This window comes from Phodopus roborovskii, unplaced genomic scaffold, assembly GCF_943737965.1.
Source record: "Phodopus roborovskii unplaced genomic scaffold, PHOROB, whole genome shotgun sequence".
NCBI classification, from domain to species: Eukaryota; Metazoa; Chordata; class Mammalia; order Rodentia; family Cricetidae; genus Phodopus; species Phodopus roborovskii.
Genome location: NW_026126424.1, coordinates 313,262 through 338,666, shown reverse-complemented (window position 1 = coordinate 338,666; position 25,405 = coordinate 313,262). Strand labels below are relative to the sequence as shown.

Below are 25,405 nucleotides of genomic sequence, written 5' to 3'. Positions count from 1 at the left end.
AACAATGCAAGTTTCACTTCAAAAGTACAAGTTAGGCAAAGCCTGGGAGAAGAGGAATGTATCATTAAAGCAGATATCTGAGAAATGTTTTTCCATATAAAGCAACAACCAAAGCAAAAGTCCCAAGGTGAAGATCCTTGATGTGTGTGAAAAACAGCAAGCTCATGAAACAGCAGTCGACTGAGCAAAAAAAAAACAGAGTAAGATGGGGACCACAGGAGAAAGGGAAGGTCTAGCTTCATAGCCAAAGGTCAGCTCTTACCTTGAGTAAAAAGGGGCTACTTCAGAGACCTAAACAGAGGGGTTCCATGACATGATTCAGGTTTCTAAAATTTCATGCTGGATGATTTATTGGCATTAGATTCCAAGAGGATACAAACAGACAGAGATCTTACTAGTGATTATAGTGGTAAGAAACAGACAGGCTTTAGGAATATTTTGAAATTAGAGCTAAGTAAAACATATAAGGGATGTAAAAGAATAAAATGTTGGTGAATTTCTGAGGTATCTTGACAAAGACTAGCTAAGCAGGACTAGGCATGGGGTGAGAAAGACCAGTACTTTACCTATAGACAGGTTGAGACTGAGAAGTCAGTCTGCTTCCAAGTGGAGATATTACTGGATCATGAATGTTAAATCTTAAAGAAAGGTAGTCCTAGAAGTGGGGATATGGAGTAATTAAGAAATAAATGATACTTCAATCTGTGAGTGTAGATGAAGAAATCTATTATTCTAAACTTTAAAAATCACAAACAGGATGTGGCTGAGAGAAAAAACTAACAAAATAGGGGGAAAAAAATGTATAAGTCCTGGAAGAAAATAGATGGATTATCAAGGAAAGGGGATTGGTGGGGATAAACTGTTTACAAGATGTGAACATGCCAATCATGGAAATCAACATAAGTATTTATCACCTTGAGAAGAGGTTCTGCTGACTTCTTTACCTTGCTTTGTTTTGGGTTACTGAGAAAAGAGCCTGGATTAAAATGAGAAAGGGAAAATAACTGAGGAAATACAGACAATACTGTGTGTGAAGCAAAACAAATGATTTAAAGGTGAAGGGAAATTATATATGTTCATAAGGAGAGGAAGAAAATCTGAAAATATGAAGAAAAGCCAAAGGACAGGGTGTGAGAAGATAGGGGACACATGCTCTTAGGTCTGCAACAGAATGAGCTTGAGAAGTTGAGGAGGGGAAAACAAAATAGAATGGCAATGTATAGAGATCAACAAACTCTATAGAGTACTCAACTCTAATTGCAGTGCTTCACAGTTGATTTGACAACATAAAGCCCATTCAAGGGTTTTCATTCTTTGGTTAACTCAATATCCCAACAATTAAGAAGGAAAAAAAATAAAAATGAAAATCTATACCCATTTGGATTATCTGTACCAAATCATCTCAGGTCAAAATTAGGTAAGAAAAGTGAAAACACATTTAAAACATTCTTCATTCTGTAGATTGACGTAGGAGGCCACTGTTTGAGTTTGAGGTCAGCCTGGGTTACAGCATGAAAACCTATCTCAAAACAGAAAACAAAGCAAACAACAATGTATTCTGAAGATTTCAATTAAATTGTCTTCATTCTGTGTTACTCTACATCTCCAAATGCCATGCAACTCTATATGTGACAGTTGTGTTTTTTAAGGGGGAAAAAAACTTTAAATAGAAATCTGAGATTGCCAAAGAAATCTAAAAATGTCAAAGAAGCTAGAGAAGTCACTTCTATTATTACTTATTAAATACATAAGAATCCATGACAGCACATTTTTCTCAGAAAATAAAAAAAAAAAATCTGCCTAAAAGCTTCAGTAAGGCAAAGGACACACAGTCTACAAGACCAAATGGCAGCCCACAGACTGGGAAAAATCTTCATCAACCCCATATCTAACAGAGGGCTGATCTCCAAAATATACAAAGAACTCAAGAAACTAGTCAACAAAACACCTAATACCTACTAAAAAGTGGGGTACAGAACTGAATAGAGAATTCTCAATAGAGAAATCCAAAATGGCTGAAAGACACTTAAGAAAGTGCTCAACATCCTTAGCCATTAGGGAAATGCAAATCAAAACAACTCTGAGATACCATCTTACTCCTGCCAGAATGGCTAAAATTAGAAACACCAATGACAACTTATGCTGGAGAGGATGTGGAGAAAGGGGAACACTCCTCCAATGCTGGTGGGAGTACAAACTTGTACAGCCATTTTGGAGATCAGTATGGCAGTTCCTCAGGAAAATGGGAATCAGTCTACCACAGGGCCTGGAAATTCCACTCTTAGGCTTATACTCAAATGATCCACATCCATGCAATAAAAACATCTGTTCAACTATGCTCATAGCAGCATTATTTGTAATAGCAAGAACCTGGAAGCAACCTAGATGCCCTTCAATTGAAGAATGGATAAAGAAGATGTGGCACAATTACATAATATAATACTACTAAGCGGGGTGGGGGGAATGGAATCTCAAAATTCACAGGCAAATGGATGGAACTTGAGAAAAACCATCCTGAGTGAGGTAACCCAGCTACAAAAAGAGGAACATGGTATGTATTCACTCATATATGGATTTTAGACATAGAGCAAAGGATCACCAGTCTATAATTCACACAATACAAGGATACAAGGAGGAAACTAAGAGATTTATACAAGGCCCCTCACAGAAGGGGAAAGGAACAAGATCTCATGAGCATATTGGGAGTGGGGGGGGGGCAATGAATGGAGAGGGAGTTAGGAGAAAGAGAAAGGGAGGAGAGGAGAATATGTGGGGCCAGGAAGATTGAGTCGGGGGACGAATAGATGAGAGTAAAAAAAAAAAAAAAAACACGGATACCATAATAGAGGAAGCCATTAGAGTTTGAAGAGAAAACTGACTCTAGAGAAATGTCCAGAGACCTACAAGGATGGCCTCAACTAACAATCTGGGCAATAGTGGAGAAACTATCTTAAATGCCCTTCCCTGATAATGAGATTTATGACTAACTTGTCTACCATCATAGAGTCCTCATCTAGTAGCTGATGGAAACAGAAGCAGACACCCACAGCTAAATACTGAGCTGAACTCTTGAAATCCATTTGCAGAGAGGGAGGAGTTATAAGAAAAGGGGTCCAGACCAGGCTGCAGAAACCCACAGAGACATCTGACCTGAACAAGGGGAGCTCATGGACCCCCAGACTGATAGCTGGGAAATCAGCATTGAACCGACTCAGACCCCCTGAACATGGGTTTCAATTAGAAGGCTTGGTCAGTCTAAGGGACCTCTGACAGTGGAACCAGGATGTATCCCTGGTGCACGAAAGGACTTTGGGAGCACATTCCCCAAGGAGGGATACTCCCTTAGCCTAGAGGCAGGAGGGAGGGCCTAGACCCTACTCCAAAAGACAGGGAGGCATCACCCTCCCTGTGGAGTTGGTAGGGGGGAATGGGACAGAGAGGGGATGTTGGGGGTGATGGGAGGGACAGGGTATTGAGATTTTTATGTAAAATAAGGAAAATATTAAATATATACAATGTATTAATAAAACATAAGTTGAAATGATGTAAGTGCATTTCCTTGATATAAAGAGCTCATTATGCTAATACATCCAATATTATATCAATGTATATAGATATACAGAAAATATTCCTGCAGAAATATCCAGCAAAATACCAACATTCCCTTCATATTGGATAAAATATAACTGATTTTTTTCAATATTTTTCTGTATTAAATTCTCTTCAGTTTTACTTAAGATTCAGAAAATATTATGAAACCATCAGCATTCTTAAGGAGATAATAACCAAAAAAATAATGGAGTCATCTTTAGAACTATTTTTTTTATTTTTTTTTTTTTAAAAAGGCAATAGTGATTATTCCAAGGGTGTGGCAGACTAACCAAATCAATGTTTGCAAACAACTCTAGAAGAGTGATGGCAATAATCACATTTCTTTTAGTTTATAGATAAAAGTCTGTTTAAAAAAACAGACCTCCAAAGATTTTCAGTTCCAAGATCCAATTCTGCCCTCAGTTATGTGTGTGCAATTAGTTGCGTGTGCATAATTGAGGGCAGAATTTGGCCCATAAAATTTGGAATAATCTGGAAATTCTTACAATCTGGAAAAAATTAAAATCTCTTTGATAAAATAAATTATGAAGTGACCCAATTCAAATGGGCTTTGATGTGTAAGGAAATGGTGTTTTCACTTATGTGAGAAAGTTAATTTTTTTTTCATTTAGCCCAATCTAGAACAGACAGCCCTAAGGGATGAGGGGAGAGACTATCTGTGCTGATCTTCCCTTGGGGTCCCAAATAAGATGCCTGTAAGAAATGGGATGTGTGTCCAACTATTAGGAAATATCTCATACAACAAAAGACAAAGCAGAGAAAGAGGTGGGCTGTGTGGGTACAGATTTAAGTTCAGAACATCCATAGCTAAAGCAGCAGCTTGACCTGCTTCTGGCCGACTTTTAGGATCTACAATCCCTCTGTGCTGTGTGCCCTGCTCTCTGGTGGAATGAACATACACTAAATAGATGGTTTCCAACATGATCCATCAAGAGTAAGATCCCGATCAAACAAAGCCAGCTCTCTTTTGTTCCTGGGTCCATTTTCCTTTCACATGCCAGCTCAACAAGACCACCAAGTTTTGCCGCCAATGATTTCTGAAACCATTTTCAATTTTTCCTTTTAAAAAGGAAATCAGGAAGAAAGGAATACAGTTGAGTTCCACAGTCTGGTCTTTATCTTCTAAGCTTGTACTTTAAATTTTGATTGTTCCCCCCCCACCTTTTTTTTCTTGCTATGGTCACTGAGTGTGAAGTCATCACAGAGAAGTAACAAAACCCACAACTTTCTCTTTGTTTCTGCATGAGAGAAAGAGAGAGAGACAGAGACAGAGAGAGAGAGAGAAGGCATAGCAATACAATATGCATAAGGTTCACACTTTTGGCTGTGTGCTGAACTATTTATCAACCCACGAAGTATGATCTGTTTCTCCTTTATGGTTCTTTCAACAACAACATATATATATATATATATATATATATATATATATATATATATATATATATATATATTGGCCTTGCTTCTTGCTGCCCCCCCCAGGAGACTCATCTGGTTTATTACCACACTACCCACGGGATCAAACTTGTAAAGAAGTGAAATCTTTTGCATTTGGAGCTTGAAACTTTGAAAACAACCTTAAGCCATGCTCCTAAAAACATTAAAAGGAACATTTTTTTGTGTGTGCTTTTCAGGCATCTTTACAAGTTCTTGTGAAAGGATAAAAGTGGCTAGCTTGCATTTTATGTGTTCATTATTTCTAAATCGCCTGGCCTGTCACCATGGACATGGTATGATCATAAAATCATACAAGAAACGCCATAGTCTTTTAAATGGCCTTTACATTCTTCTATGAACCACGGGGAAGGCACTTCCCCACCACATATTAACACAGCCTCGGCCTGCTGTCTGTAAGTATCCAGGGTTAATGTCTGTCACCTAAGCTAGGACTAAGTGACAGAAGTGCCAGGTCCACTTAAATGTTTAAGAGCCTGGCCTGTCTTGTCCTACTCTAAAATAATAATAGTTGCTTGGTGCTTTTCTTTTCTTTTTTCTTTTTAGACAGGGTTTCTCTGTGTAGACATGGCTGTCCAGGAACTCACTCTGTAGAGGCTGGCCTTGAACTCAGAGATCTGCCTGCCTCTGCTTCCTGAGTGCTGGAAGTAAAGGCAAGTACCACCACCTCCCAGTTTTTTGATGTTTTTTAATCGAAAAATTTCCCTACTCATTTCAGCCTATCCCAAGAGAAAAGTTCTAGTTCCAGAGTGAACTGGCTCCTGGGGGGGGGGGTTCCCACACAGGCATCATCTCCCTGCTGAGAGCAGCAGAAGGTTCTGCATCAGGCTGGAAGCCAGGTCCCACTCCAGAGCTTCAGGTGCTACCATCTTGCTCACACTTCACAGGACTGGCTCCCTGTGCACAAGTTCACAAGTCCTGGCTAGTTCTCTTATATAAGTAAAATGGTCCTGTAGGGTTGCAACCCCATGCTCACAGTCACCACCTTAATGAACTTACCTCTCTAAGGCAATAGAGGCTGTGATTTCAACACATGAATTTGTGGAAAGTCACAACTCAGCCCATAAAAAAGGTAGCTTAACTCCTTCATATCCTCTGTTCTAGGAGTTGTAGCCATACAAACATCAGGTTGGGTACATCTTGGAAAACTTTCTATTTAAAAGAGTACGTGCATTGATATATTTTTAAATCAGAAAACCTTTGAAATATTACATTATATCAAGATACAGATTTTTTTTGTCTTGGGTAAACTATTGAATTTATAGATCACTGAAAAAAATAATTATAAAATAATTAATGAACTAATATACTTAATTCATTTATTTCTGACATAATCTGTGGCTGTAGTGATTTTATGATTAAGTGAACTTCTTATAATTCTATTAATGTAAAGATTTATTTAATATAAGCACATCAATAATAATTTTTAATTAGAAGTCCTGGCTGGTATTTAAAAGCTAACCCTGTGCAATAATAGAACTGATTGGTTCAGTGAGTTAAATCAGTACATTTCCCCAATGAACTCTGCCATCTGGCCCTGCAGGGAGACATTGCAGGGCCCAGTCAACAGCTCAGTCCTCAGGGCCACTTTGCAGCAGTCTCTTCATGGTCACACTCTGTCCCTCTGTTTTACACAAATGATTCCCAAATCTATATCTCTATTGCCTTCTGCATTTCTCTGCAGTTTTGAAGACATTCAAAGAAGAAACCATGTTTTTTTTTCCCAAAGGGTAGTTACCAACCATACAAAATATTAAGAACAAGATCCTCAGAATGAGTGTAACCTGGATTCCAACCTGAGTACCCACTCTAGCCAGTCAGTGACCTTGGACATGTTACTCCAATTGAGGACAAATCAATCAATTCATCGCAAAAAACAAAATCCAATCAGAAATGGTTAACCCTAAAGATGTGGACATATGAACAACACTAAATAAACTCAGAAGAATATATATGTATGTATGTATGTATGTATGTATGTATGTATGTATATATGCTAAAATGACTTAAAAGAGGTCATGATTTGAAAGGGGGTAAGGGTAAGGGGATGGGAGAATTTGGGTGAGAAGGAGTGATGGAAATAATATAGTGCTCATATGTGAAATCCTCAAAAACTATGCAAATTTAAAAAAGAAAGCCAAATCCACCTTCCTCAGAGGAACCACTGTATAGATTAAATGAGGCAATAAATTAACAGATGCTCAAGAGGGGAGAAAGGAAACAGTCAAGCAAGGATAAAAGCCTGTGGGGAAGAATTCCTGAGTGAATGAAGTCCTAAGTGAATGTATGCTAATGACAGGGGCATGGTCATTTCAAGGAGTCCCAAGCTTTAGACCCAGGTGACCCTCAGAGGGATGGCAAAGTCTTCTCTCCTAGTCCAAATGCAAATGTTGACAGTGTGTGAAGACAACTTCCCCCGTAGCTCCCCAACCCAACCAACACCCTGACTCCAGGGACATGTGCCCTCCAGGAAGACTGCTCTCCTTCAAGACCTCTGCTACAGAGATTAGCTAATGCTTCCTCCTTGTTTAGCTACATATGAAAACTGTGCCTCCTGGTTTATCTTATGCAATAATCCAGACGCCACATTCAACTAGATAGAATAAATACACCGAGCTTCCAGGGTTCTATGGCTTCTCCATTCCACCCAATCCCAGCTTTTCTGTGTGCCTGTATGTTTGTCTTTTCATTTGCTCGATGCCTTAGTTGAGTCCCTCTGTGGAGATGTGCAGGACACAACAAAGACTATCTTTTCAACTTTGTTAGCCTCTCAGGTCAGACAAGATAGGAGGCTGGAACGTCCTGTTCCATTGTTTATGGAAGGGATCCACTATTACATTCGTGAAGTTCAAATTGGGAACCCTGAGAGGAAACATGGAGCCACCTAGGACTGTATTGAACACTGACACTTTAAAATGCAAGTAATTCACAACCTTCCCTCACATAGAAAAGTTGATGTAACACAAAGAAATGTGCTAAAAGATGGACACAGACATTGGTCAGGTTCAGGATGGTATGGTGTAGAGAGTTAACAAGACAAATCGGCAGCCCACAGAATAGAAAAAGATCTTCACCAACCCCACATCTGACAGAGGGCTGATTTCCAAAATATACAAAGAAGCTGGTCAGCAAAACACCAAAATATTCAATTAAAAAGTGGGGTACAGAACTAAACAGAGAGTTCTCAATACAGAAATCTAAAATGGCTGAAAGACTTAAGAAGTTGCCTAATATCCTTAGCCATCAGGGAAATGCAAATCAAAATAACTCTGAGATACAATTTTACTCCTGTCAGAATGACTAAAATAAAAAAACACCAAGAACAGTTTATGCTGGAAAGGGTATGGAGAAAGGGGGCACTCCTCCATTCCTTGTGGGAGTGCAAACTTATACAGCCATTTTGAAAATCAGTATGGCCATTCCTCAGGAAAATGGGAACCAGTCTACATTAAGATTCAGCAGTTCCACTCTCAGGCATATAACCAAAGAATGCACATTCATACAACAAGAACATCTGCTCAACTATGTTCATAGTAGCATTATTTGTAATAGCCAGAACCTCAACTGAAGAATGGATACAGAAAATGTGGTACATTTACAGAATGGAGTACTACTCAGCAGAAAAAAAATCACTGGAATCTTGAAATTTGCAGGCAAATGGCTGGAACTAGAAGAAACCATCCTGAGTGAGGTAACCCACTCACAGAAAGACAAACATGATATGTACTCATTCATATACAGATATTAGACATAGAGCAAATGTTTACTAGAATACAATCCATACCTCCAGAGAAGCTAGGAAACAAAGAGGATGGTAAGAGAGACATAAATGGTCCCCTGGTTAAGGGGAAAGGGACAAGAGATCCTGAACAAATTGGGAGCATGGGAGAGGAGTGAGAAAGGTAGGAGAAAGAATAAGGGAGAAGAGGAAGGGGAGAAGAATATGAGGGAGCAGGAAAATTGAATGGGGAGATGAATAGAGGAGAGCAAGAAAAGAGACACATCAATAGAGGGAGCCATTATAGGTTTAAAGAGAAATCTGGCACTAGGGAATTGTACAGATTTCCACAGGATGACCCCAATAGGAATCTAAGCAACAGTGGATGGGCTACCTTAAAAACCTTTCTCCTATAATGAGAATGATGACTACCTTCAATGTCATCCTAGAGCCTTCATCTAGTAGCTGATGGAAGCAGAAACAGAGATCCACAGCTAAGCACTGAGGCAAACTACTGGGATCCAGTTTCAAAGGAGGGAAGAGTAACGAACAAAGGGATCAAGACCATGCTGGGAAAACCCACAGAAACAGCTGACCTGAGCAAGTGGGAACTCATGGACCCCAGTCTGACAGCTGGGGAACCAGCATAGGACCAAACCAGGCCCCCTGAACATGGGTGTCAGCTAGGAGGCCTGGAAAGTCTATGGGACCTCTGGCAGTGGAACCAGGATGTATGCTAGTGCATGATTAGACTTCGGGAGCACATTCCCCATGGAGGTATATTCCCTTAGCCTAGAGACACAGGGTAGGTCATAGGCCCTACCCCAAATGACTTGACAGACTTTGATGATCTCTCATGGAAGGCCTCACCCTCCCTGGGGAGTGGATGGGGAATGGGATGGGGATCTGGTGGGAGACATGGGGGGATGGGAGGGAGAGGGAACTGGGATTGATATGTAAACTAAGAAAAAAAATTATATAAATTTAAAAACTAGAATAACACAGAAGTGAGAATATTAACAAAAGGAGAAACTTGAAAGTTTGATTAGCCAAAATGGAAATAGGAAAAAACAACAAAACATAAACAAATAAAGACTGCAGAGGGAAAGATAATTTCTGCACTGCATTTATCAGCTCCAGTTATCAGTTGGACAGTTTCTAGGCTGTAAAAGCCTTGGTTCCAGACTTTCACAGATCTGTGTCAGACTAGAAGTTGAAGGGGGTCCCTTGAAACTAACACTATATTAACCTCCACAGTTTTACACCTTATCAAATTAATCTTCAGACCAGCCTCTAGGGATCAGATAAATTCTCTATTTTACATGTGACAAAACAGTGTGTCTAAAACAGATTCCCTCTATTTAGCTGGAATTTAAGAAAACCACATTGAGAAACGTGTAACATTTGACAAAGAGGTTTTCTTTCCATTTCACCTAAAGAAAACAAACAGAAAAGAAAGTTGAAATTTGTATTTTGTTTGTTCCCTGTATTTTACTTTTAGTGAGCTATTTTATTGGCAAAAAAAAAAAAAAAAAAAAAATTAAGAATCAGCATGCAGCCAGGCAGTGGTGGCACACTCCTTTAATCCCAGCACTTGAGAAGCAGAACCAGGCAGATCTCTGTGAGTTCAAGGCCACCTGGTCTACAAAGCTACACAGAGAAACCCTGTATCAAACCACACACACACACACACACACACAGAGAGAGAGAGAGAGAGAGAGAGAGAGAGAGAGAGAGAGAGAGAGAGAATATCAACATGAAAGAGTTTGGAAAATCAAAACTGCTTTGGTTCTTTTCCATAGGTATTTTTAAAAGTACTATACTGGAATATTGATCCCTTGACTTAGTTATCCCAAAAGCTCCTAGCTGCCATGCTTAAGAGTCTGCTCTGCACTGAGTATTGTGTTCAGGAGTGCAGAACTGGGAGTAATATATGCCCTCATGAAGCTAACACTAGAGACAAAAGCAAGCAAGCTCTGGGCTTGAGTCAATGGTCTCCCTTAAACCCTGTGCCTTCCAGGTGTGGGGACTGAAACAAGGTATTAGGGCAAGTAGCCTCTCACCACTGTTCGATTAAACTCGCTTACAAAAGCAGCAGTTGGGAACATGTGTGACTACAATTCTATTGACTAAGGACTTCTGTCTATCTGCAAGACCTAGGAGGACAAATTCCTAATCTGTTTCAATCTTCTGGTTTAGATTGAGAGAGAGAGACAGAGAGACAGAGAGATAAATATTCATAAATTTTCATCACTCCTGTCACTGTAATTTTAACTACATTTTGAAAATTCTGTTTCAATCTTGAGTTTAGACACCTTAGAATGAAAGTAGTTAATAATTAGAATAAATATGGCTGGAATTATAGTTCATTGGTGGAACATGTGCTTAGCATGTGTGAAGCCCTATACACAACCCCAGTACTGCTAATCAATTGATGAGCAAGTTTGTTTTCAAAAATAGTTTGAAAGTCTGTAAGTATGTTAGCCTTGAATCTACCTTATGTATGTGAAAATGCTTCAACCTGGGATAGCAATAGTTATCTTCACTCATTGTCTTTGTTGTTTGTAATGGAATTCTTAATTTGTCTAAATAATAAAAACACAGAAAATTCTGAGACAGAAGGAGAAAGCTAAAATCACCTTTACCCCCTTACCTTCTCAGCAGACAAGATAGCATGTTCCTGTTTCTTCCCACTTAATATCCTCTCTCTGCCCAGCCACCTCACTTCCTGTTTCTGCCCAGTCATCTCACTTCCTGTCTGTCTGTATTGAACTATAGGCTTCTATTGTTAGCTAATGGCAAGCTCCATCCTCTGATCTGCGCAGGCAAGCTTTATTTGTACAAGCAAGGTGTCACCATAATTGTTATTATTTTAATCAGTGATTAGTGTGCATGAAAGTGCTAAAATATTAGAATAGAAGAAATTGGGAAGAAATGTGTGAGATATTTCAGTTATTAAAATGTGCATCCAGGAGTCTCTTCTGAGAACTCTAGAGTTGCCTAGCAGTCAGTGTTAGTTAATATACCTAGAAAAATGGGGATTTGTTTAAGGAAGTCCTGAATTAAAATCAAATAGGTAAGATAAATCAAAAAGCACAACCGCTAAACCATATGAATTGGGCAACAGAAGATGAAAAAAGGTATGTCAAAGTTGCTCAAGGCTAAACAGTGTGAAAAATTGTCATGAACAAACAGACACTTTTATTCATTTGTCAAAACAGCTAAGAATTTAGTTACATCTATCCTTTTCTGGGGCAGCAGAATCCCTTCTTTTCTTAACTTTGCATTTTATTTATTTACTTATTTTGTGTATACATACACAGATGCATGAGTGCCTAGCATGTGTGTGGAGGTTAGAGACAATTTTCAGGAGTCGGTTGGTTCTCTCCTTCCTGAGGACCTAACTCTGGGCTCAGGCTTGAGAGCCACTGAGCCATCTCCCCAAGCCCCATATTTTTTATTAAACCTTAATATGGAATACTTAGGCTCCTTCTCAGCCTTTGCATTCTTCCACAATTCTCTCCCATGATCCTATTCCATGGGGGAGAAATTCAGACACCTCAATCCTGGAGCTGTGCAAATAAAGTCTGAGTGTGATATAAACGACTCAGATAAGAGCCATCAAGTGTACTTTGAAAGTTTCCCAGGCAGCTTTGCTTCCCCAGAGACCAAGGGATGGAGTGATGGAACTGAGTGCAGATTCCATTTGGTAGTCTGTCCCCACAGTGCAGTGCTCATCATCCTCCCACTTTCTTAGCGTCAAGTGAGATTTGGTCTTTGGAGGCTCGGTTGTCTATGTTATCACTCTTCTCCCTCTACTGCATTATCTTATTTTATCACAAGGCCAAGACATTTTGTGAGATAACTCTGTCTTTTCACAAGCTCGCTGTCTCAGATTCTCCTCCCTCAACACAGACAATCTACTCTGAAATGTTAAGTATATTTGATTTTTCTTTCTTTTTCTTTTTCTTTTCTTTCCTTCTTTTTTTTTTTTTGTTTTTGTTTTTTGTTTGTTTGTTTTATGGATCACTAAAGTACTGAGTCTTAAAAGGAACTTGCTTACTCATTTAATAAAGAATGCTGTATGTAAGCTTAGCCATGTGGCTGTGATTTATAAGCTTTTAAATATAAAAAATATTTATTTCTGCTATCATTAAAAGTAACTGGTTTAAACTTCCCTTTGAAAGTATGATACACCAGATAGTATGTGTTGTGCCCATGAACTCTCAGCAACTTGATGGTTGTACAAGGCTTGGAAAGTATACATTAGCCAACATAGATGCAGACAATTTTCACAATGTCCCACAGGCAGTCAGTGGCTACTGAGGGAGGGAAACCCAGTTTTTATTGTTTTTTTTTTTTGTTGTTGTTGTTGTTAACAAAAATACAATTGTTGTATTTTTGGCTTGGCCTTGTTTTTGAATGACAAGTCCCCAATCTTACAGTCCTAAACACATACAAATAATGGCAACATTAACTGGACTCAATAATAGAAGAGGTCATAAATTCAAGGGGATTGGTTGTAGGGTACACAGGAGCACATGGAGTGGACACAGTACAAATAAAGTATACTTAAGTATAAAGTTCTAAGATTAAAACACAAACATATGGTCCTAGTGTACTTCTAAGTTGCAATAAGAGTTTCACCAGTGAGCAAATTGAAGGCTGAGGATGGTTTCCAACAACCTCTTTTAGAAGATGTTCAGTGTGAATAGATGCAGGCAAGACTAGATAGGAATGTGAAGGAGGCTGATACATGGGCTTCTGTTGTGTACCATTATAAAGACATTCTTCTAGACTTCAGAGGTCCAAGCATTCCACAGCCTCTGCATCTCCATGAGAATAATCAAGTCTCCCTGTGACTCCCCACCCGACACCTCTAAACAAAACTCCCCTTTCCCTTCTAAACTCCAGTCAGATGTGCTTTCAATGGAGAGAGAAGTGGGAGAAAGAGAAGGTGAGGAGAGGAAAACACGTGTGACTAGGAAGATTGAGTCAGGGTAAGAATAGAAGACAGGAGAGAGAGAGGGGGAGAGAGAGAGAGGTAAGAGAGAGAGAGAGCACAAAAGAGGTAGCCATTTTTGGTTTGAAGAGAAAATTGAACCTAAAGAAAGGTCTAGAGACCTACAAGACTGCCACCAACTAACAATTTGAGCAACCATGGAAAGGCTACCATAAAAATGCCCTTCCTGGATAGTGAGATAAACAACTAACTCATCCATGGAGCCTTCATCTAATACCTGTTGGAAACAGAAGCAAACACCCATACCTAAACACTGAGTCAAACTAGAATCCAGATGCAGAGGGAGAGGACAAGACCAGGCTGCAGAAACACATAGACATAGCTAACCTGAACAAGGAGGAGCTAACGGGCCTCCCAGACTGATAGCTGGGAAGCCTGCATGGGACTGACTCAGGGCCCCCTGAATATGGGTCTCAGCCAGAAGGACTGAGCATTCTAAGGGACCTCAGACAGTGGAACAAGGATGTATCCCTGGTGCACAAAAAGACCTTGTGAACACATCCCCCATGGAGGGATACTGCCTTAACCTAGAGACAGGAGAGAAGTCCTAGTCCCTACTTCAAATGACCTGTCAGATCTACAAGACCCCACATGGATGGCATTCCCCTACATGTGGAATTGGGGGGATTTGAGGGGAGAGTAGTCAGGGTGCATGTGAGTGGGCAGAGAGGGTAAAAGGGAGGGCAGGCATTTGACAATTTGTTCCCTAGTTGATAGGTGCTGTTTTGGGAGGTTTAGGATGTATGGCCTTCTAGAGGAAGAATATCACTAGGTACAGGCTTTAGAAGTTTAATGCATCTCTCTACTCTCAGTTCTTTCTCTGCCTGCTGCTATTTTCCCACCATGACAACTCTTATCTTTCTTTCATAAGACTAATTTATTTCATAAGCCTAAATAAGTCCTTCCTACTATAAATTGTCTTGGTCATAGTGGTTTATCATAGCAATAAAAATTAACTAATGCACAATTTTTACTCTCCTAGTATCTCATAAGATTGTTCCCAAGTCTGAGTCTTTGAACATTGACTCCCTTTGCCATAGAACAACCTTGCCTGAAAACTACATCCCTAAAGGTCTTGGTCCAAAGAGAGCTGTGGCTGAAGATCCCTGTTTCTGTCCCATTACATCCCCCAGCCATGCTAGCCCTTTGTCATATCTACTTATGAAATATTATTTATTTTGTTATATCTTTTGTCTTCCTCCAACAAGATGCAGAATCCATAAATAAATGACCTTGACTTTGAAGTCTCATGCAACAACTTAGAGACTAAAAATGCCTGCCACTAAGCTTGATGACCTGATTTTGATAACCAGGACCCATGTTGTGGAAGGAGAGAAGTGACTCCCACAAGTTGCCCTCTGACTTTCCATACACCTACTGGACATATGCTCACCTGCCACACAGACACATATAAATAAAATGTAATTTAAAATATGACTTCTCCTCATCTGTAAAACTCCTGGCAGTTAGAGAAGTTCCTGCCCAAGTAAGTGTTAAATAATTATTTCATCAGTCAGCACATACATATTTATTTATAAGAAAGATTGAGCACAGCTTATGGTAAGACAAAAATATAGGCAATTACTGGCAGGTGTGACTTCCCCCTCCACTGTCCTCCCTAGAGAGGAAACCTTAGTCCTATAATAAACCTGCCTCCCCCCACACACTTCTACCCTTGTGCAAGATGGAATGTCCATAAAGGAGTCATGGAAGAAATCTATATCCCTTCATTACATGAGAAGTTTCTTAATTTTTCCTAATCACTTGCACTATTGTCCATGAAAGGGCTTCAGATGTGGAGTGTTCTCCATACTAATGCATGTCTATAGATGTCTTACCAGCCACAAACATGGTCCTGGTGACTGGTCTTCCCTGTTTTGGAAAGCCTTCAGTAAAGCACAGGATGTATCAATAACTTGATCTTCTTCCTATGGTTTAAAGGATGCTCATCTATCCCACATGTATGTACAGAGAAGGCACTATGTTCCAGGAGCCTTTCTAAATAATGTTAATAAAATATTGCAAAAACTGATTAAAATCCTTTGTTCTCACATGAGTCCCATTCGAGCAGAAGTAGAGGCAATTGAAAAACTTGAAGTGACCCCTACATCTTCAGTGTATTGAGTGCTACTGAGAAAAATGTAATGGGACATGGGATCAGGTGAGGCATCATAGGAAGGGGCTTCGATTTCTACAGGATGTTCATAGATGTTCCCACTGTGTCAATAAAATTTCTGTAGATTTAAAAGAGATAAGAGAGCAAGCCATGTGATTAACCAAGGGAAGTCTGTTCAAGACCAGAGTGAAACTGGTAAAGAAAAGACAAAAAAAGATGATGGCTGAACTGAAGTGAGCAAAGCTGTAGGATCAATGAGTCAAAGAAGTGAAGAGGAAGGAATAGAGAAATGAGAAGGAGTAGGTCATAGGGCTATAGGGTTGGGAGTGTAGGTGATTCTTACTCTGAGAGAGACAGGTCTTCGGAAGGGTTAGTGTAAAGGACCAACTTGACCAGTCCTGTTTTAGGAAGCTGATTCTGTTGGTAAGTAGTGAACTATCGAAGAGCATCAGCAAGAATGGACATGCCAAGAAGTACATACCGTAATCTAGGAATCTACAGAAGAACTTTGAATGAGGATGGCAAAGTGATGACAGCAAGTGTTTGGATTTTGGATGTTGGTTGACACATCATCCAACTTCACAGGAGAGGAAGCTCACATCATAGTGGGAGAAAAGCATGGCCTTCAACCCAATCCTGAGTTCAATGTCTCCTCCACACTTAGATTTGTGAGAGTTAGTGGCTATCTCTAAATCTCAACTTGTTTTCTGATTAAAACTGGGAGACTGGCTCCGGACTGTAAGCTAGGTCATTCTAGATATCCTAACAGACACAAAACTCCAGAAAAGGGATCTAATAAGACATTATATGTCTAACTCATGCAGAATCTAACAAGAATTTCTGCACCCTTGTGTCTCATCCATAGGGAATCATTTAGAAACCCAAGCTACAACTCATGTATGGGTCAGACACTGTTCAAACCTAGAGCTAAGGTCTTCCTCAGCATGTATTTTCAAATAGCAAATTAGAGCAAACAAGGAGGTTGGTTTGTGGCAGAATATCCATTCAGCTTCCCATTCCAAACAGTTTAAATCATGACCCAATTACACAGTCATTCAAACTTCCAAAAAGGCTGGGGCACAGACATGGAGAAGATGGGCTTGGTGAGCAGTTGGCCTGTCTTTGGGGATTCTTGGGATGTGGGGCACAATAAAATTTATGGAGGACTTTCCCCAGGACTTCCAGGACCTGTACTTGTTAAGAATTCAGGGACACAGAATGCTAGACCCATTCCCACAGCTGTTTCTTCCGCTATCCAATTCAGAGTGACTTTAGCATATCTTGTTGAATGAAAGTTGATCTTATGTACCATAAAATTTGCTCTTTTAAGTGTATAATTAATGAATTTCAATATATTTATAGTTTCACAACTACCAAAAATCAATTACAAAGCATTTCCAGTAGCCAAAAATGTCCCTCATGCCTATGTACAGCCATCTCCCCCACCCCCCCACCCCCCGCCCAAGCAGCTATAGGAATCACATCCCTTTCTTTTCCTACCATGAATATGTGGAATTTTCATTTTTCTTTACATAAATGAAATCATACAATAGATACATGAACCTACTTATATCACCTAGCTTTTTTTTCCTACATGATTTGTCTCTGTATGGAATGTACTAGTAGGGCATACCATGTGCTCCTTATAAACAATGGAAATATCACACTCTTATTAATTCATTGTCAGTCAGTGAGCATTTGGACTGCTTCTAGAATTTGGCTATTGTGAATCACTTTATCAGTACTACTCATCTTTGCAATGGTAATCAGATCCTACCTACCCCTCAAGAGGAATTTTCAGAGATGTGATTGCCTTTATAGTCACACAGGAGAGTGGAAAGATCAGATTTGTCACTGAGATGATTTGGACTTACTTCATTTTAAGGCTGTCTGAAATTTAAGAATAACTTCCCTCTTGTTGGTGTTGAGAGCCTATATGCTGAACACACTGATTCTCTGCAACGACAATCTCCCACCTTTTTACCCTCAAGTGTCTCCTATCCTTTTTGTAATAAACTTTTAGGTTTTTCTTCATCACTTCACAAGCCAGGCCCAAACTAACCACATCAATGTGGATTCCTTTACCAACACTCTTAACAAACTTCATTGAGTAGTTTGGAGGAAGCCATTTTTCCTTGAACACTACCCTTTGCTACTTTCCACAAAACTGGATTTTTTCTCCCTCAAACGTATTGGCTAGAAATAGCTCCCTTTACTTCTAGATTCCATATGTTTCTCTCCACAGGAAATTTGACAAACACATTTCTCTAGTGATCAGAGATAGCATGGTGGCCTCTTCCCTCTGAGTCTGTCATTTTAGGCTGAGGTGAGGTGTTACTAGTTGGAAAAGGAACTGTTTCTTAGACATCACTGCTCAAGTCAATCCAAACATCGATGGAATATCCATTAGAGTGTCTAAATTGACTGCATTTAGCTTCTATTCACCAACTCTAGCTTTGCTTTCTGTACAGTTAGCATTTAAACTTTCTGACTCCTACATCCAGCTCTCAGCTCCCAACAAGATTAAAGGAATAAAAGGTGGGATTAACCCCCTCAGCTCTGGGGTTGTATTTAAGCAGGCCAACTTGTGGTCTCTTTCATTTGCTTTAAGACTAACCACTCAGGAATGTCTTATTTCTGCCCTATCCCTTAACAGGAGTTTACCCAATCACTCATGGTTTTTCCAAAAGAATCTGTTCGTTTTCTTCCTCTGAAGTAACAAATTATGGTCTGATCCTGCCTCATATACCATACCAGTCACTTGGTCAGTCCCTGAGGTTGCCAAATGGTTGGCCTAGTTGGGTAGTTTTAACTCCCCAGCCATTTGGATTTGGGGGTGTTAAAACACTGAAGTGGTCTGATTACTTAGACTGAAAATGTCTGACTTAACCATGATGAAGTCTGAAACATCCAATTCAAATGGAAAACAAAGTTTTGGGATCCTTTAGATGTGTCCACAAGTAAGCTTAAGCAATAACAGTTCCTACAAATGTCTCCTTCTTTTCTGTCTCTCTCCCCTGTCCCTATCCCTCCTTACATCCATCCCTCTTGTATCTCTACTCACATTTTGTCTCTTTGTTTACATTTTTATATCACACTTTTCTGTCTCTCAGAGTCAGCAAATATTCAAAATAGCAAAATAAGCATTTTTTATTTCTCACTTTACATAACATCAAAATCTAAGGAAGACAGAAGAGACATGCTTACACTTAAATACACTTGATTTTGTTAGAGTCAAGATGTGTCAATGATCTACTTCATCCTTCATAAGGAAAAAGAATTTGATCTTGGCAGAAGCAAATGAGATTTAAAAATTTCCCATTGAACACAGCAGCTTCTGGTGAAGTATTGGCATAGGGTAAGCTTCTCCAGATCCCTTAACATAAATCTTTAGAGTAATACTCAGAAGTTGCCCTGTTTATTTAAAACCCAAGTTTAGCCTCTTGACCACTGTCTTCAGTCTTGACTCCATTTCATCTGTGAGTACTTCTGCCATGGATGCACCAAGTCCTTCAGAAAATAGTAAATCATCAAATTTTTAAAATTCCAAGACACAAGGATGATCACTACAATAAGATGAAAGCTGAACTATTAGGAGTAGCTAGAGATATATTGAACTTTTAGAAGAGGAATGTCATTTACTCTCCACTATCAGTTATCCACTGAAACTCTAAGGTCATCTCCAAGACTGAAAAGTTAAAGTTATGTCTTTCTATTCCCCCCCCCCAAGAATCTATTTGTGATGTCTCATGAGCACAAAAGTCACAGATGTCACAGATGGGGTCATCAAGAGGAGCAAGCCTTGTCAATCACACAGCAGGTGTTAAGTAAGCTCCAAGAGTAGCTCACAAGTTGACATCGATGACCATGATTCCACATTATAAAATACCTTCATTGAAGATAACCATGAAGGGCTCAGCCTGTGAGGTACTGGCTCATCAAAGAATATTCCTCTCAGTTCTACTGAAAATAATGATGTTCAAGACACAACATGGCTGAGTCCAAAAGGGGTTGAGGGCACACAAAGTTCTCTAATGTGTATAAAGGGAATGGCACAAAAAGTCTTAATTAAAACACTGTGATATTTAGAAAGCACTTTCTATTACACAACAGATTGCTCAGGACTTCAAATGGTTTTGTGAAACATGGAACAATTTAATCATATGATCATTAATGCATTGCAAATTGATTTTGCTTCAGTTCCTTTTGATTCCTTTTAAAGTAAACTGACTCAGTGTCCGGCTGTCAAGACTCACTCTAAGGCACCATATGGTTTGAATATTTTATTCTGGGTTTTTCTTAGACCTGAAAATCTAAGTAGAGCACAAGAGATGGGAAAACTTTTGTAGTGGTATATTAGATTTGCATAATTGTTTTAATGATAATTGATATAAAACTATCAATTACAAGACTCCAGGCACAATGCTGACAGAGGACACTAGCATAGAAAGTTGGGCATCTAAAGGACTCAAAAACTGCTCAGTAGTGACACATGAGAAACCAGTATGATGGAACAGTAGGTAAAGGTGCCTGTCACCAAACCTCATGACTTGCATTTGATCCTAACAGTGGGAGAAGAAAATTGACTCCTGAAAATTATCCTCTGACTTCCACACATGTGTAACTGTGCATACACAGACACACACACATACACACACACACACACACACACACACACACACACACACACCTTTGCATTAAAAGTATTTTTAATAATGGTACTTGGCTCCAATATTAATAGATAAGATTCCATATCTAAGAATATTAAATGCTTTAGAATGGGTTTATGTCCTCCAAACTTTATTAAAAACAGTTTTACTTATTTTACTGAGGTCATATAATTATCATCAGTTTAACCCTGACATAAAAATGTTCTCATGCTTAGCACTATCATGTGGAAATTCATATGGTGATGATACGTTAAGTAAACAGCTACTCTGGGACTTGTGTTCCTCCTCTGTGTGCAGGCTGGTCCCTGCAAGTGAGTTTCTTCCCGAGAAGGAAATAAACAAGGGAAGAAAATGTGCTAGCCACCTGGAATGTGTTCCGTGAGGTTATAATATAGCCAAGTAGAGCCCTTGTGTTACTTGGCTTTCTATTACTGAAAATACACCTGATATAATTAACTTACAATGAGAAAAGACATATTGTGGCTCATAATTTCACAGATGTTAATCCATGGTTCCTTGGCATCATTGCTTTTGGTCCTGTATAGAAGAACAGTATGTCATGACATGGTACAACAAAGCTACTCAGCTCATGATAGCCAGAAAGGAGAGAGACAATGGAGAATTGAGGGTTGGTGTTCCAAGATTTCCATCAAGATCATCCCCACCCCCACACAAACATGAAGACCTGAGTTCAGCTCCCCAGCACCTGCATAAAAGCCAAATGTACCTGTAACACTAACACTGGGAGAAAAGGGACTCAGGAGGAACTTGCTCAAGCCTGAGTATTGAGACTAAGGTTCAGTGAGAAAGACCCAGTCTCCAAAATAAGGAGGAGGAGAATGACAGACTAAGACACCTGATGTCAACCTCTGGCCTCTCTCTCTCTCTCTCTCTCTCTCTCTCTCTCTCTCTCTCTCTCTCTCTCTCTCTCACACACACACACACACACACACACACACACACAAGAAAAAGGAGTGTACCTCCAATAACCTACCTTCTTCCATTATGCTCCACCTCCCAGGGGTTCCATAAGCCCGTAAGACTTTAATATATGTGCCTTTGGGGGACACTTCCCACAGTTCATTTGCTTACAGATACAAGGTGAGCACTTACACTGGATCTATTTATTGCTTAATTGCATGTGACAGAGTCTTAGTATGCATCCCTTGCTGGATTGGAAGTAGCTGTGCAATCCAAGTTGTAACAGTTCTCCTGCCTCTATCTATCTCCCCAGTTCTAGAATGACAAAGGTACACCATCATTTTTAGCTTTTTCACCCATTTTAATATGAAAAATTACAAAGAATAACATAGACAACCCCCAGATCCATCACATGCAATAATTAACAAATGAAGTCACCTGAATGTGTCTACATTAGCTCTGTTGATGCAGCCTTTATGTTTACTGCTAATTTTCTCATTATTGGGAAATAACAGATTGCTGAAGCAGTTTACATTTTTATCCCTACATAGACATATTCTGCTACATCTATCTCTATAGGGAATCTCTGTCATGTTGGTAGAAGTCAGTTTTTTTTTCTTTTGTTATATAGTTTTAAATTTAATATATGTGTGTGGTATTTACATCATTTTCTTCCTCCAACAACTCCCATGCCCATCTACTCAAACACATGGCTTCCTTTCCATGAATTATTATGTTACAAATATACCTATAAATGAATAATTATATTAATACCACCTGCTCACTCCATTCAATGCTGCTCTTATGTTATTCTAACACCTTTGCTTCCTGTCTTTACAGAGTTGAGTCATTCATTCCAGAATGAAATAACCAGATACAATACATTGAGCTGTTTTATCCTCGAGTACATGTGCTACTGTTTGCCTATTAGAGTTTTTGTTTTTATCAATACTACTCTGTGTATGCATAGCTCTTCTCTCTTAATTATGATCATCTCTTTTATTATATGCTACATTATTTATTCACTATTCATTACTTATTCACTGTTTTATTGACATGGATTTGGGTACACAGTCTTCACTTTTAAAATCAGTACTGTTCCATTTACAAGTGTCTTTTTGTGCATTCATGCCAACAGATGCTCTGGGTTATATACCAAGAGCAAAACCGCTAGATTGCTAAGTGAGTATATTCTGGTGATACTACTGTCAGATTACATCCCAAAATTTACACCCCTTTCAGTGCCCTAAACTTCTCTTTTTCACTGTCTTCACTTCAAATTTGCATAAACATTTAGAGTTTTCAGTTGTTATTTTATTTATTTTGAGGCAGGGACTTGTCCCAGCCTCTCAGTCCCCTAGCCTCCACCTCTGAAATACTGGGCTTTACAGTCATACGCCACCATCTCCAGAGAGCTTTCAAATTTTTAAATCATTGATTTATTTTTTATAACTCTATATATGTATGTCTTCCATAACATCCATTCTCACCTCCCGTATCCCTGCCATCTTTATGTACCCTCCTTCTTACCCACGAATCTGTCTCTTGAAATCATGGCTATTCATTTTGTTTTGTGACCTACCAAGATTAGCCATGATCATCTGCAGGGCTATAGATTTAGTGTTATCTGTAGGAGAGGGACAAGTTTAGCAGAGGGTAGGCAATGTTTCCCCCTTTCTCAGAATCTATCCATAGCCGATAATGGAAAGACCTTATGAGCCTCCTTGACTATTGCTCATAAGGCTGGTTTGTTAAGACACCAGTGTAGGTGATTACAGTTGATGTAAGTTGATGGCTACAATGGTAATGTTGAGTCTCAGGAATTGCATTTCATACCTCTTCACCATGTCTTCTGGCTTCACATGCTTCCCACCCCTCTTCTACTGTGTTCCCTGAGAGTTAGAGGAGGTGGTATAAATGGCTTATTTGGCGATGGATCAACCTCCATCACTCATTTTCTACATTTTGGGCAGCTGTTTTTCAGTTCTTGGCAATGATATTACTAATCCACTTTTGAGTTATGTTTTACTATTATTTCAGTTGTAATGTATTCATTACTGAACTTTCATGAGTGACTGTGACTTCTCTTTTTTGAATTTCATCCTTTTGTCCTTTGTTAATTGTTGTGAGACTAGAAGACTGAAAGAATGTGAACAAAAAATGCTAGTAATAATGATCTGTTGTTACAAATGGGTTAAATATACTCACATGCATGTATTAAATTTTAATATGCATATTCATATAATAACTGTGGCCAAATACTTCCTGTAACTATCTTTAGTCTCTTCTGTGTTTCATATTCCCAGAATAGATCTAAAATGTTTTGAACCACCAAAAGAATGGCACTCAAATGCTTATGTCATTGTGGGGCAACGGTAGACTTCTCTACTGGGACTTCTGAAATAAGGCAAAAAAGGCTGTTTTAGAAATGCATTGTTATTTCTGGGTCCACTACAGCCACACACCTAGAACAAATTATTTATGCATTCAACGTAATATGTGAACTTGATCATATGCTTTTTTGTTCTTTTTTCAAGAGTATAATAAGGTTACAGCAGCTTTAAAAATTGGGTTAATTAGCTTTCTTCTGCTATACTTTGGAAAGTACAATGTCAGATTTATCTATACCTTAAAGCTTTACTAAAACTCTTTGGTAGAACTCGAGTGAGATAAATAGATGTGAGTTGTGATTATTGACTGAAGAGTTTGATGGTTGTTAGTCTATTTAACTTTGCTTCTTTTTGCATTTTGATTAATTTTATTTTCTTTAATGTGATTGTTGGCATTCTAGAGCCTTGTGGTATTTCCTAGTTCTTGAACATTTTCCCTTTATTACTCCCATCTTTGTACTTTTGCCATTTTGAATCCTTTATTCTTTTACTACATGATAAAGGAAAATACTTGACTTGCTAATTTCCCATCTTTTCTTTTATGTTTTATACATAAGCTCATTCCTGAATATCTAGCCCATACTATTTTATAAACATTTCTCAATACTTTAGGTATACAACATAATTTTTCATTATAGTACCTTTAACTAGTTAATTATTCAGATTTCTTGTGGCCTTCTAAATATATGATAGTTTTTACTATGCTTTCCTATGACAGTCATTTTGTTGTATGCTCAGCAAATTAAAGTTTCATTTTACCAGTTACTTGGAATTGCTTGGCTTGGAATTGATGGTTAATTCTTGTGACCTAATATAAGACCAACTTTTAATATGGAACACTTCATGAATTTGTATATCTTCCTCGTGCAGTGGCCATGCTAATCTTCCAATTTTAGTCTAAGTGCTGCTGAAGCAAGCACACACACAAAAAAAAAGTAATGCAGTTTTTTTTTTTTTCAACCTTAGCTGTCCTGAAACTCACTATGTAAACCAAGCTGGCCTCAATCTCAATCTACCTATCTCTGCCTCCAGAGTGCTTGAATTAAAATTATGTATAACCATTATGTGCTACAAGATGAACTTTTGTAGATACATCTGCATGCTAAAAATCTGGTTTCGCTTTTTGTGTTCGTGGCTGCGTGTAAATATTAGCTGACAACCAAACATTGTCAAAATGTTCACTGAATTTAATTAAGCTTTTACCTTCTGTACTCAGCACTTGGCTTTTTTTTGTTTTAATTCATTTAATTTAGTGGTTCTCAAAATGCTGTGACCCTTTAATACAGCTCCTTGTGATGATGCCAAGCCATAAAATTATTTCATTGCTATTTCAAAAAGTGTGATTTTGCCACTGCTATGAATCATTTAAATATCTGATATGCAGGATATCTGACGTGTGACCCCTGTGAAAGGTTTCTTCAACCCCTTCAGGGGTCGTGACCCACAGGTTGAGAACCACTGGCTTAATTGGTGAAGAAACAGTATTCTATGGGTGAGAAGTTG

The 25,405-nt window shown here is 38.9% G+C and overlaps 1 pseudogene; it reads right to left on the bottom strand.

The window, feature by feature from the left end:
- Positions 1 to 24,727: 24,727 nt before the first annotated feature.
- LOC127223127 (uncharacterized) lies at positions 24,728 to 24,822 on the bottom strand (annotated as a pseudogene).
- Positions 24,823 to 25,405: the final 583 nt, after the last annotated feature.